Here is a 12576-nt window from a genome sequence, read left to right as displayed (position 1 = left end):
AATATTGCAGCGGGCTGGACTTTTTTCTTCAAAAAACAACATTTAGCCTCCGTTTATAAAATGCATTATTAATAATTGCAGACAGCCCGATAACGCAATTTTAATCCTTTTTTATATATATTTACCTTAAATTCAAGAGCGCGCAGTGTGCAGCACAAAAAGGAACTATACTATTTTTGATAGTAATAGCAGCTTTGCAAAATGTATGTGCGCGATTTATGCATTTTGTATAAACATTCTGCTATGCTTTTTATTACTCAAATACTCCCCATTCCTTGCTGCAGTAGCTATCAACAGCTTCATATACTGTCCTAATAGCATCCTGTCCTTCTCATAGTATTTCACCATCTTTTTCTATCATTAACAACACATCTCCAAGAGTTAACTGAATCTCTCAGAATATTTATGCTGCTTACAATTAAAAAAAATACAATACAGGAAGGCCACATATTTGTCAAAACATTAGGCTTTTGTTTCAACTGTTTGTTTTTTGTACTAAATACAGTACATGACTGATGGATTGGCAAATTTTACACTAACATGAACAATTCCAGATACTGTATCTGTGTTTAATTTGTGTTGGTCAAGATGCACTATGTGAACTGTATTCTATTAAAAGCACAAGCAGTTGAATTTGTTTGGTCATCCTGATATGTTAAACTGACTTACTTGACAATGTTATCTCTTATACATTTAACAATCAGTATCATAAAACACACACCGGAAGTCATTTGTAGGGGTTTAGTGGAAGTGTGTTCTACAAAGGACTGGGAGTGTATGGAATAAGCTACCCCAGCATGTTCTTGAAGTATAATATAATCCCTGCAATCCTTCAGAAAACAGCTGTAGGAGCCAACAGACTGTTAGTACTCTACATGTAACTAGTATGTTAGATGGGTCAAAATGCCTCTTCATTTGTAACCTTCCATACTGTTTTTGACACTGTTTTATACAGTAGACAATATGAACTCCTTTTGAGTCCCTGAGCATGTTTGCTTTGATGTTGCATACTGATGGTTGTGTCTAGGTTGAAGATGCATCTGGTGCATAGATTCTGTTGGGTCTCAGTTGGGTTGTGATTAATTCATTTCTCTGTTTAGATAGGCATGAGGGCTGGCTGTATCATTATTCAATATTTAAAAGGCAATTATAACTCCAGCTATCTTAACCAAGATCTCAACTTCATTGAGTCTATTGTATATGCACCCAGTTTTTTGCTAATTGCATTTACAGAGAATTAAATTTCTCTCTTGGTCCTATTTAATTTTTGCAAGTACTGTAATCATTTGGTTCTGCACACTAATTCTTTACAGACTTATCCATTAAAGTAACAAGTCCTTTGTGATTATTATCTCATTTATTTTTTAGCACTAGCTGAGTAGCCATCCCTCAACTCTTGTGATTCTGTTACAGATTTTCTTTACAAGATATGTAGAAAAAAAGCTTGATGGGAAGAAAATATTCATACTGAGTCTACCTACAGTAAGTGTAATCTATTACTGCATAAAATAAAAATAAACCTGCCTCTTTACTTACCTGAAAATTACTCAACAAACTGTTTAATCAGAAATTCTTGTTCTGGCATCAACTGTTAGTCATCAGAGTGATTAAATCACATGTTATATATAGATAGTTCTAAATTCAGGAATTGAATTAAACATAAGATATGATTAAAGTGAATAAAATGCCCCCTACAGTCAGTAATAGTTCAGGGACATATTATGCTACATGATTGCTTTTCTCTTTAATGACACAGTAATAAATAGGAGACCACATTCAAGGTAAACAAAGGTTTATTTATAATTATCACAAACTGAACACAAAATACAAGACAGATTGTCTTCAAAAAACTATTTACAAAGATTGTGAGTCCCAGAGTCCAAGTGTTCTACAGTTCAAAGCTACAGTATCTTCACTTGCCCCTCTAAGATGGGCCAAGTTGAAAGCAAACATTTGTTTAGGGAAGTATTGCTTTTTTCTTCACATCAGAAGACTCTCAGGACAGTCGGCTCTCTCAAGCTGAAGCTAACCTCAGAGAACTATTTCTTTCAACCAGAAAATACAACACAGACAAAGAAGCTTTGCTGATATTTAAAAAATATTTTCTCAAATATTAAAAATAACATTTTTAGGACCATATTGCCACTTACAACACTCTTACAACACTTTTCAGTTTATTTTGTATCTCAAATTATCAGATAATTATATAATCAATGTGTCCTCCAAAAGTTTTGGGACAAAAACTTAAAATTGGTGTTTCCCTGTTGTGTACACAAGACATAATATACACTGTAAAAATTATTACAGTCAGAGATCAGAAGGTCACCTTTTATTTTTATAATATATTTTGCAAACAAAATTAATGATTTTCAAACAAAGTATACTTTATGTTCAGTCTTTTATTTAAAGAAATGAAAAAGTCAGTATTTTGTTGCAAATCCCTTGCTTGCAATAACTACATCAAGCCTCCGTCCCATTGACATCACCAGACTCTTTGTTTCGTCTCTGGAGATGCTTTGCCAGGCTTTAACTGCAGCCTCTTGAAGTTGTTGCTTGTTGGTCAAGCTTTCTGCCTTCAGTCTCCTTTTGAACAAATGAAATTCATGCTCAGTCAGATCTGGTGATTGACTTGGCATGTTCAAAATGTAATGAACTGGCACCCAATAAATCTGGTGCCAATTTTTTCATACATTTGGAGACAAGACCTGTTTGTAGATCTCTGAATTCATCTTACCACTGCCATTTTCAGCTAAGTCATCAATAAAAACCATTGAGCCTGTTCCAGAAGCAGCCATATGTGCCCAAGCCATGATACTCCCTCTTTACTGAAGAACTGGTATGCTTATGGTCATTTTCTTTCCTCTCATTTTAAAAATGGCTTTCCTTTCTGCCATAGTGAGTTCTCTGGTCTTCATGATGGTTTCTGCTGAGTAATTCAAGGGAAACACTTCAGAAGCAGTTTCAAAAGACCTCAGCCATGCCTAGACCTTCACAGATATTGTATGTGTGTGCAATGTATGCAATTTGTAAAAGCTGGGCAATTAGACCTATAAACCCATTGTTCCCAAAACTTATAATAATTATAAATTAGTAATATTATTATAAGTATAAATTAATAATTATGCTCATTTAAAATGTGGGGTGTTGAACAAAAAAGTGCTCTTGTTATATAATGGTAAAACATTTCTGCATAAAAATACTCATAGGTAAAAGGGAATATTCTCTGCTTTTGTCACATTTTGGCACATTTTTTGAGAAAGTGAGAAACCTTCATTCAAATTGAGAAAAAAATTATTCCATAGGAAACATGAATGGAAATGTAGGGAAACATTAGTTTTCTTTTCTAGTTGCATTTTGAAATTAGTGTCTTGATGTATGGCCTCCAATGAACAGTATGCAAATGTATTTACTGAGTCACCTGGTGGAGTTCCAGTGAAAGTATGATCGAGTAAGAGAAAGGAATGGTTCTGGAGAGTATGAATGTTAACTAGTGCTGAACAACACGGATGTACTTAACAATTCCTTTTCCCCTTTAGTTGCTGAATGCTCCTTTAGGGTTCTTCTATGGTATCTAAAAAGGTAAAAGCCATATGTGTGACAGGGATATTAATTGTGTCTGGAGATGTTTCATTTCTGTCCCACATGGTGGTGCCCTCGCAACAGACCCTGCCCTCTGTAAAAGTCTAGAGTTTAGAAGAGATGACTGATGAGATGTTCTGGTATCATTTACCCAGGGCACACAAGAAGTTGAATTTCTCCACAGGATAAGATTTCATTACATTGTCTTAGGAGGACTGGCCAATACCTTGCAGAAAAAGTCAGATGACACAAACTGAAATCTCTGGTCATTGTTTTTTCTAGCTTTTCAACATAATATTTTATTTCACATAGCTGTTGCAACCTAAACATAAACAAAAATATGTGCAAGTTCTCAGCTTGGACAAATCTATCTTGCATAATACGTTATTGCATGGTGGTGACAATACACACATACCTGATGATAATCATGGCTTCAACTTGTAATCTTTCATTACAGATCTGTGCAACACATACACAGAATATACTGTACTGGGTAGTTCATGCTGGTGAAGGTTATCTTGAAACCTTGTCAAAAAGAATGATGGTGTAGATTGGAATACAAATGTATTCTGAAGTGCATAAGTGTTCGGAAATGTAAGGGGTTCCACAAATATTAGTACTGTATCAAAATATATATTAAGGCACTCTACCGTAGAAACTACCTAACTCTCACAGATGCAAAGCCTTTGTATAGGATACAATGAATTTTTGAAAAGGTACAAGTTCAATCAATGTATACAATATAGAGTTGTATGTAAAAAAATGCATGCTGGAACAAGAACTGAAAACATACATTTTCAGAAAAATTCTAGAAACAAAATATTTTTTTATAAGTACTGTATGTTTACCCTTTTACCCATTTCATTTAAACAGTATCAGAACAGTGGTGCTTCTGCCTCACTCTTTGCCCCCTAGTTTGATTCTGATGGGATTCCATATTTCCCAAGAAAGTAATATAAATGTAATGGAATTTAACATTGGTTTTTAAAGTGAAATTACTCAAAATATTTTGTGTCAAATTACAGAAAAAAAGTAACTAAAAAAGTATATGATTGCTGATTAAACTGAACAGGGACATGTTGTTGTTGTTATTGGAAAATGTCAGTTTCAACAGGTCTCTAAAATCTTAATCTGAGAGAATATCTTTTCCCTTATCAGTCATTTCTTTCCCTTTAAATTTGTACTGCTTTTGTTTCCCCCTCAGGGTAATACAGGGTGGGATTTTTATATGAAAAAGAGCATGGACAGTCTGTACAGTAGGTGTATAAGGAGCTTAGAGTTTTCTGATACAGCCAAGTGCCAAACCATTCAAGATCTTAAAGGTGATCAGCAGTACAGTATTTCGAACTGTATTCTGAAATCCTTAATAAGACAGTGCCAGGATGTTAAAACGGGAGAAACAGTATAAGTTTATTATTCATTTCAGTAGATGTTGAGTAATACTGTACACGTGTCTTGATTGAACTTCCTTTCAACAGAGCTACCATAATTTGCTCAATTCTAAATAATTCCAAACAATGTCAGATATCTGTAGCTCCAAGCTTTGTTTTTAGCTGTGATGTTTTATAAACAATAACATGACTTGAGCACAAATAGCTTAGATTTTCACTCCTACCATAGTCTGAACCCCCTCCCCTCAAGAAGAAAATAGATTTAGTTCAGTTACTGGTGTGGAAGCCAATGAGGCAGAAGCAGGATATTTTCTAGAGATATATTTTCTCTATGATTTTAGTTCGCACTGAGTCTCCCACTACACTCCTGCTTCCACTTTGCTGACTTCCACTTTGCTGGCATCTTCCAGGCTTGATTTAAAGGGGCTGTAGTGTTACACACCTGTGTCATGCTAATTAAAAGTGGTGTGTCTCCTTACGCAATCTATCGGACATTTTGGTGGGTTTAGGCTGAAATCGGGGACTACCCTGTAGTACACGGCTTATGATGATCTTACACTCCACCCCCCTGAGTGCTGTGTCTTAGCTGGACTGACTGATTGAAAATAAACAATGCATCTGGGAAAGGCCATCCACATTTACTGGATCCAATGATTTATCTTCTTTAGACAAATTTTCAAACAGGTGAACAGTACTTAATAGATGGTATTTAAACAGCATGTATTTTAACAAGTAATAGGTTTATTCCATGCTGAAAAAAAGAAGTATGGAAGTTTCATTTCACACCTCCCTACACCTATTCTGACTTCACACCTCTTGATTGGCCTCTCTTTCTGTCCCCTGCTCCCGCCTCTCACTCCTCCTCCCTCCCAGCCTTTGTTCTCCCGCTACATTACCTTTGCCTACTGCCCTGTCTCTCCCACACCTGAAGAAGGCTCCACGGCCGAAACGTTGTGTTTTCTCTCTTCTTTTTTTCAGCATGGAATAAACCTATTACTTGTTCCTTTGCAGCCTACGCATGCTGAAGCAGCTACCCACCTGAACTACTGCAGCATGCATTGTAGGTCAGTGTAGACTTGGAGTTATAAAAACCCTGGAATGTTGACTGCAGTTAAACTTCTAGTTGCACTTTAAAAGACCAAATATAGAGTATTTATCCATTAGAACAGGTTTCCTTTAAAACTTTTGATCTGACAGTTTTGATATACACTTAATGAATGGTGCAATGTGCAGTACAAGCAGCCCAAAGTCTCAGAAAAATAAAATTGCAGATAACAGCAAATTATCACTTGTCCAAACAAACTTACCTTTAGCGCCAGAATTCAGAACTGGGTGTGAAAACTGTATATGTATTATGGAAATGCTAACCCTAACCCTAGCTGGGGTTTCAACTGAGCATTTCTGCTATCCGTCTCTAAAGACTTCCAGTGATAAAATTCTAAATGTTTCTCAAATTAAAAAAGTTGTCTCTAAAACAATCAAAACGATCGATAAAAAGCCCTTGGAAATGTATTTTCTTCAATAATTCATCTTCTTTAGGCAAATGTTCAAACAGGTGATGAATGATTAATAGATGGTATTTAAATCAGCATGCATATTAGATCAGTGTGAGGTTGGGGTTATAAGAACCCTTGAATGTTCACTGCAGTTATACTTCTAGTTGCACTTTAAATGATACAATTAAGAGCACTTATCCATTAGAACAGGTTTTCTTAAAACTTTTGATCTGGCTTAGTTTGGGGATACAGTTACTGAATGGTGCAATGTGTAATACAAGCACCCCAAAGCCTCTAAAAAATAAATTTGCAGATAGCAGCAAATAATCCCTTGTCCTAAGGCTGCCTTAGGCCCCGGAATCCAGCACTGAGTGTAAAAACTGTATATGTATTACGGCAATGCTAACCCTAACCCTAGCTGGGGTTGCAGCTGAGCATTTCTGCTGTCTTTGAAGACCTTCAGTCATCAGATTCGTAATGTTCTTCAAACCAAAAAATATATGTTAAAAACAATGAAAACCATTGATTGTAAAATATAAATAATAAATTGCCAATTCATCTGAAATACATATCATAATACTCAAGTCTTTTTTAATCCAAATGTGTTCTTCTCTGCTTTTGTTCTGCTTGCATGCCCGAATGCACTTGTGAACAGATACCATAATGACAAGTGGAACGCTTACTGGTTCACATAGTTCAGAAAAAGTCAGGTGAAATAAATTATCATAAACTCAATTAAAGATTTGTCATTTCAAACAAATGAATGTACAGACTGGAAGAAAGTTAGATATAGTTACAGAAAAAATAAAGCAAAAAATGTTGCATTCACATTGTGACTTCACAATGTGCTTAGGGATAATGTGAGATTGAGAAGAGACAGGAAATTAGTCACAGTTGTTTTACTTTCCTTTATTTTAAGTAACTTGTTTTCTTACTCTGCAAAAAGCACTTATTAGGATCTGTTTTACCGATTATTTGCAAAACAGCTACAGTGTCAGAAAGAAGGAGATATTTGCAATAATTTGCAAAAATATTTTATTTGCACTATACAGTCAATAATTATTTTGGTGGGATTTTAATTTTACAGGACATTAATATGACCCATTGTATGTCATCAGCAGTATCTGAGCTAGTTTTTTTTGTAGGAGTAGTATCCATTAGAAAATTTGTAATGGTGAAATTTATAGCAGAAGTTGGGAGAAAGGCTAGATCATAATCTCCCACATTTCCGCTCACCTCACCTGGTGTCTTGCACCTGGGACTTCCATTCTCTCTTGCATCCCGTCCCACTTCCAATCTGCACTCTTGCAGCAGCTTCCTGGCTCATTCCTAACAATAGTGGGGGGGGGGGGGTTTCAGGGAGCCTCATTCTCATAGCTAGACTGCCATTCCCTCAAGTAGGTGAAATACCCTCGACAAAGTGTATTTATTTGTTAGGATCTAACCAAACTACTCAAAAGCTCTTTACTGAATTTAGATTGTTCTTCTTCTTTCTTTGACTTTATTCATAGAAGAGCATGCAAAGTCAGAACTCAGCAGGTATGCTGGGGTATTTAAAGTCTATTTTGTCTCTCCTCAACATTGTTGCAGTACTTCACCCCATCCCCCAAATCACCACTCGTCACATCCCAGTGGAATCATCTTTGTTCCTCTTTTCCCATTTCCCTGCCTTGCCAGTCTCGGCCTGGGAACCCTGTCCGCCACTGTGCGGTCCAGAATTATTCTGGCTTCTGAGTGTAGATGAGACCCCACTTTGGACATGGACATCAGCAGGCACCTCCTTAGGCCTGGTCTCTAGTGCACCTCCCCAGTCCTCTCTCATGGCGTGCGCAGCCCTGGTCTCTGGAGAAGACTCCCTGAAGAGCACGCATCCTGCGCAGTCTGGCATCCTGGACACCTTCTGAATGACAGCTCCATCCATGAGTGTGCTGCCTGGCCCTGGAGCTCCACCATCCTGATGGTTCTCTCCTTTCTCTTCCTGTCATCCCTGCACCCAGTTCCAGCCCACCTGCCTGTATCCTGTCCGCCAAGCTCTGCCACCAACATGTATCACAACTCCTAATGTCTTTACAGTAGCTTTAGTGAATTCCCTTCCAGGGTCATACTCGAGGTTGGAACACTGGGACACTCAGACAAATGCACTGGTCCCAACATCTTGCAGGAGAGGTTTGACATTGCCTGCACCCCTGGCCCCTCACTCATGGACTCCAGGCATCAGGGTACAAACAGCTGTCTCACATACTGGTCCCTAACCAGTAGTAGCAGTGGAAATTCAAGTCCCTGTCTTAGTCAGAACCCCTCTATTGCCTTCCTTACTTTACCGGCAGTCAGACACAACAACTACAGAGTCTTCTATTATTTATAGAGCTCCCAGCTCCCTAGGGTATTACATTCGGAGAGCAAAGTTGCATCACACATGTAGAGTAAACACATACAACAGCAAATATTCAGCAAAGACATTGGAGTCACTGGAGTCTGCAGTGTTTTAACTACCAGAGCATGCACACCAATCACTGTCGGTACTTTCACAACACACAAATATATATATATAAATAGCAGCTGAAGGAGCTCCTTGCAACCAGCCAGTCTGCTGTTTGACCTTAGTAGGATTTGGACCATGCTCTGCTATGGCAATTGCAGCTGCCAGCACCCTACATTGTTCAGCCGGTCTGCCAATCGATATTGTTTTGGCATACAGCCACCAGAGCCTTTGCCTTGCACCAGGAGGCTGAGTTAACTAACAACTGTCTGCCTTCCTAATGCGGCCAGACTGCAATCTGGAAATAAAAGAATACACGAAACGCCAAACATGGAGCAACTTCACTCCAGTGGCAATGTAGCCTTCAAAGTGTAGCTTGCAAACACACAGACAAGACACACAGCTCAACAGGACTCCCAGTCCCCTCTGGACTTGTTGCTCTTACTCCGGCCCCTGTAGCCTGTTTCGCCTGCTAGCTTCTCCAAATCACAGGACTGCACACGCAGCAGTCAGCCTGGTTGAATATGGCCAGATAAAACAGGCATTCAAGTGGTCGCCCTTGCTGAAAACTGGGAATAATAATGACTCTAAATTTATCCAAAGCAACAGATATTTCCACAGCTGTGTTTTTCTACGTCAATCTGTGTGAAGTGCTTTGTGCAAAGGGATAACATAAGTGCCCCACCTAGGATTTAAATCCACACCAGCCCTAACCTCTCTCACCACTCCTTCATACTGTTGTTCTCCTTGCAGCCTCTTCAGGAATTAGCCCCAGCTTTCCTCTTTCAGGAGGGCCAAGCCAGTCCTTTGGTCAGTCTGTTTGCTGGGCATGCTCTGCACCGGGGCTTTGCAACCTGAGCCGTTGTGGAGAGCTTTGCGGCATAGTGCTACCGGAGAGCACTCCCTTGCTTCCTCTGACAAGCCTATGTCTCCCCCTTTCTACCAAGGCAGGCAGGTGATTCCTAATTGTTATGCCACTGACTGTAAGGCAACCCACAGCGGTCACTTGTCACATCACTGTCGCCGGTTGCAGGCCCTTAACGATGCAGTTTCTTATTGAGAAACTCTGCCTCTTGTTATACTACACCTAGGGTGTCATTACTTTCCCTCTCCCTGGGATAGAGGTAGAGGAGAAGTTGTGCAAAAAAAAGTATCACCCTTCCAATCATTAACTCCGATGGCATTGCAACATGTACTGTCCAGAAATATATCATCTCAAACATTAAGAGTTCATTCAGCTTCTAACAATGTCAAGTGAAGTGTAATATTTTAGACAAAAGTATTTAGATAAATATATCACCTCATGTTCATCATTTGCATACATATGCCTCTTAATACTATAGTCTAATGTCTTTAGTTCTGAAGTCTTTTTCATAATCATTTTAGATGTGTAAATCAAATTCTAGTCTTGTGGAGGGTTTTATACATATTTTCTAAAATGGCACACTTGCACATTTAGGGATATCAACACACATTCACATTCGCCCACATATGAAAAAATGCAGTGTGACAAAAACGACTTACTTGCCTTTTAAAACTATAAACCATTTGCTCAGCAGTATGATTCAGTCCATTGATTTTCTTTAATACACTACAAAACTTCATGATTAATTCATAATATTTTATAAGGCAAATGGTAAGCAATAATTTTTTAAGTATTCCACATCCACTACTCTACACTTTAAAGAAAGAAAAATAATTCTATATAAACTGTAAAGTTCTAAGGTAAATCTGAGTTAGCCTGCATAGCTAAAACACACGTAAGTTCAATCAGGAAACATATTTTAATTTAATTTTCTGCCAGTTCATTTGAACAAAAAAGTATTTGAAAAAGTATATTACTCATCCTTTAATGGCATGTGTTTGACAAAATATACTTTGTATCAACATTTTACATAGCCCACCAATACATTATGCTGAAAATCTTTATTTTTAGACCTTCACCAGATAGTCTTGTACACTTACCTTATATTTCTCTCTGCAATATCTTTGTTGTGCACTCTGTTTAATAGTCTCTTACAGTTATATTGGAATTATAAATGCTATGTTGAGAGATAATATTTTTTGTGAATAAAAGGACACATGAGAGAGACAGAGAGAGACAGAGTTAAAAGTAGTGCTATACCTGAATCTGACAAAAAGAACAAAACTCTTACAGTGCATTCAGAGATTTCAAGAGATGATTCATAGTCATACAAGTGTGTCAATATGTATTAGTAGAACACGTGTAAACTTTTTTAGGAAAGCAAGTTCAAATCTATATATAAAACACTGCACATATATATTTAATTTCATATCAAAACATTAGTTAACCTGAATTGTTTAATCTCTGTTGCATGCAAACAAAGTATCTGCCAAATTACCTTTACAGAGGCTGACGAAAAGAATTTTGAAATAAACTATAATGTTCTAACAGTCTCTAACTATAATGCAAACTATAATGTTTGCGACAGTCATATTTTCAAGCAAGAATGAAACAAAAATTGAAATTGCCACTTGACTGAATGTTTTATCTGTATAGTTGTAAGTTTCTGTGTTTACCAAAGGCTGTAAAACGCATTTTCTAATCATTTTCTCAAACTGCTACTTCAGAATACAGTGCTCACTTACCAAACTATTTATCAGCTTGTATTACTCTACAGTTTCTTAGTTCATTTTTACCAGTCTTATAGTATAACTCGGGCCAGCTGATCTGCTTTGTTCCCCTTGTTCCTTCCAGAGAAATGTCTTCTTCATTCAGATTCAATCAGGCAACACTCCCAGCTGTCAGGACAAAACACCTCCTTTGACCTCCTTCAGCCCATTGCTTCATTTCACCTTCAGAAGGGCTGGCGACAGAGAGTGCTTCCCAAATGTCATTAGCAGTGCTGTACGATTCAGCACACTACAATTAATGCAAACTTTGCACATATGTCAGCAAACATAAAGTCAAAAATAAAGCAATGTTAACGAAAACGATCTATGCACTGATAAAGACGAAACTGAAACTACTGTTATACTCCTATCAACATGAATCTCTGGAGAAAATCAGGTTTTGTTTTAGGTTTGTCATTGCGTTTCCTTCCATTCATCCCACACATTAACATGATAAAGGGATAAAAGAAATTCAACAAAAACAGCTTGTTAAATATTTTAAGATGCCCTAAGAAAACATGAGGTTAGTACTCATTTATTAATTGCAAATAATTATATCTTTTATAAAACTAATAGGGATCATCAGAGAAACTGACATAAATCCTTGTTATCCACATTACAATAAAGGTTAAGAGTTTTCCTCTTGTTTCTGTAGCAAAAGCTTTCATCTGTGACTTGTGTATTCCAACATTGTTTAATTTTCATCACACGCAGTCTGCTTGCCAACCATAAAATTAAAAGAAACAGTAGCTAGAAAGTAAAAACTAACAAGTTACCTAGAACAAATGAATATTTTCTTCATCACAGAAAGGTATATCATAACTAAAAGACAAGCAACCCCAACAAACAGGCATGTCTTTTGTTTTATATTACAGAATTCTAAAACATCACACAGAGGAGCAGTTCATTATTTTAACTAGGGTTAATTATGAAGGTTATGTTGGCCTAGTCTGTGAATACATTTGAAAAGACTCCAATGTTTCAGGCAACACAACCC

The sequence above is a fragment of the Lepisosteus platostomus genome, chromosome 4 (assembly GCF_059453375.1).
Source record: "Lepisosteus platostomus isolate fLepPlt1 chromosome 4, fLepPlt1.hap1, whole genome shotgun sequence".
NCBI classification, from domain to species: domain Eukaryota; kingdom Metazoa; phylum Chordata; class Actinopteri; order Semionotiformes; family Lepisosteidae; genus Lepisosteus; species Lepisosteus platostomus.
Note: the sequence above shows the minus strand (reverse complement) of the source record.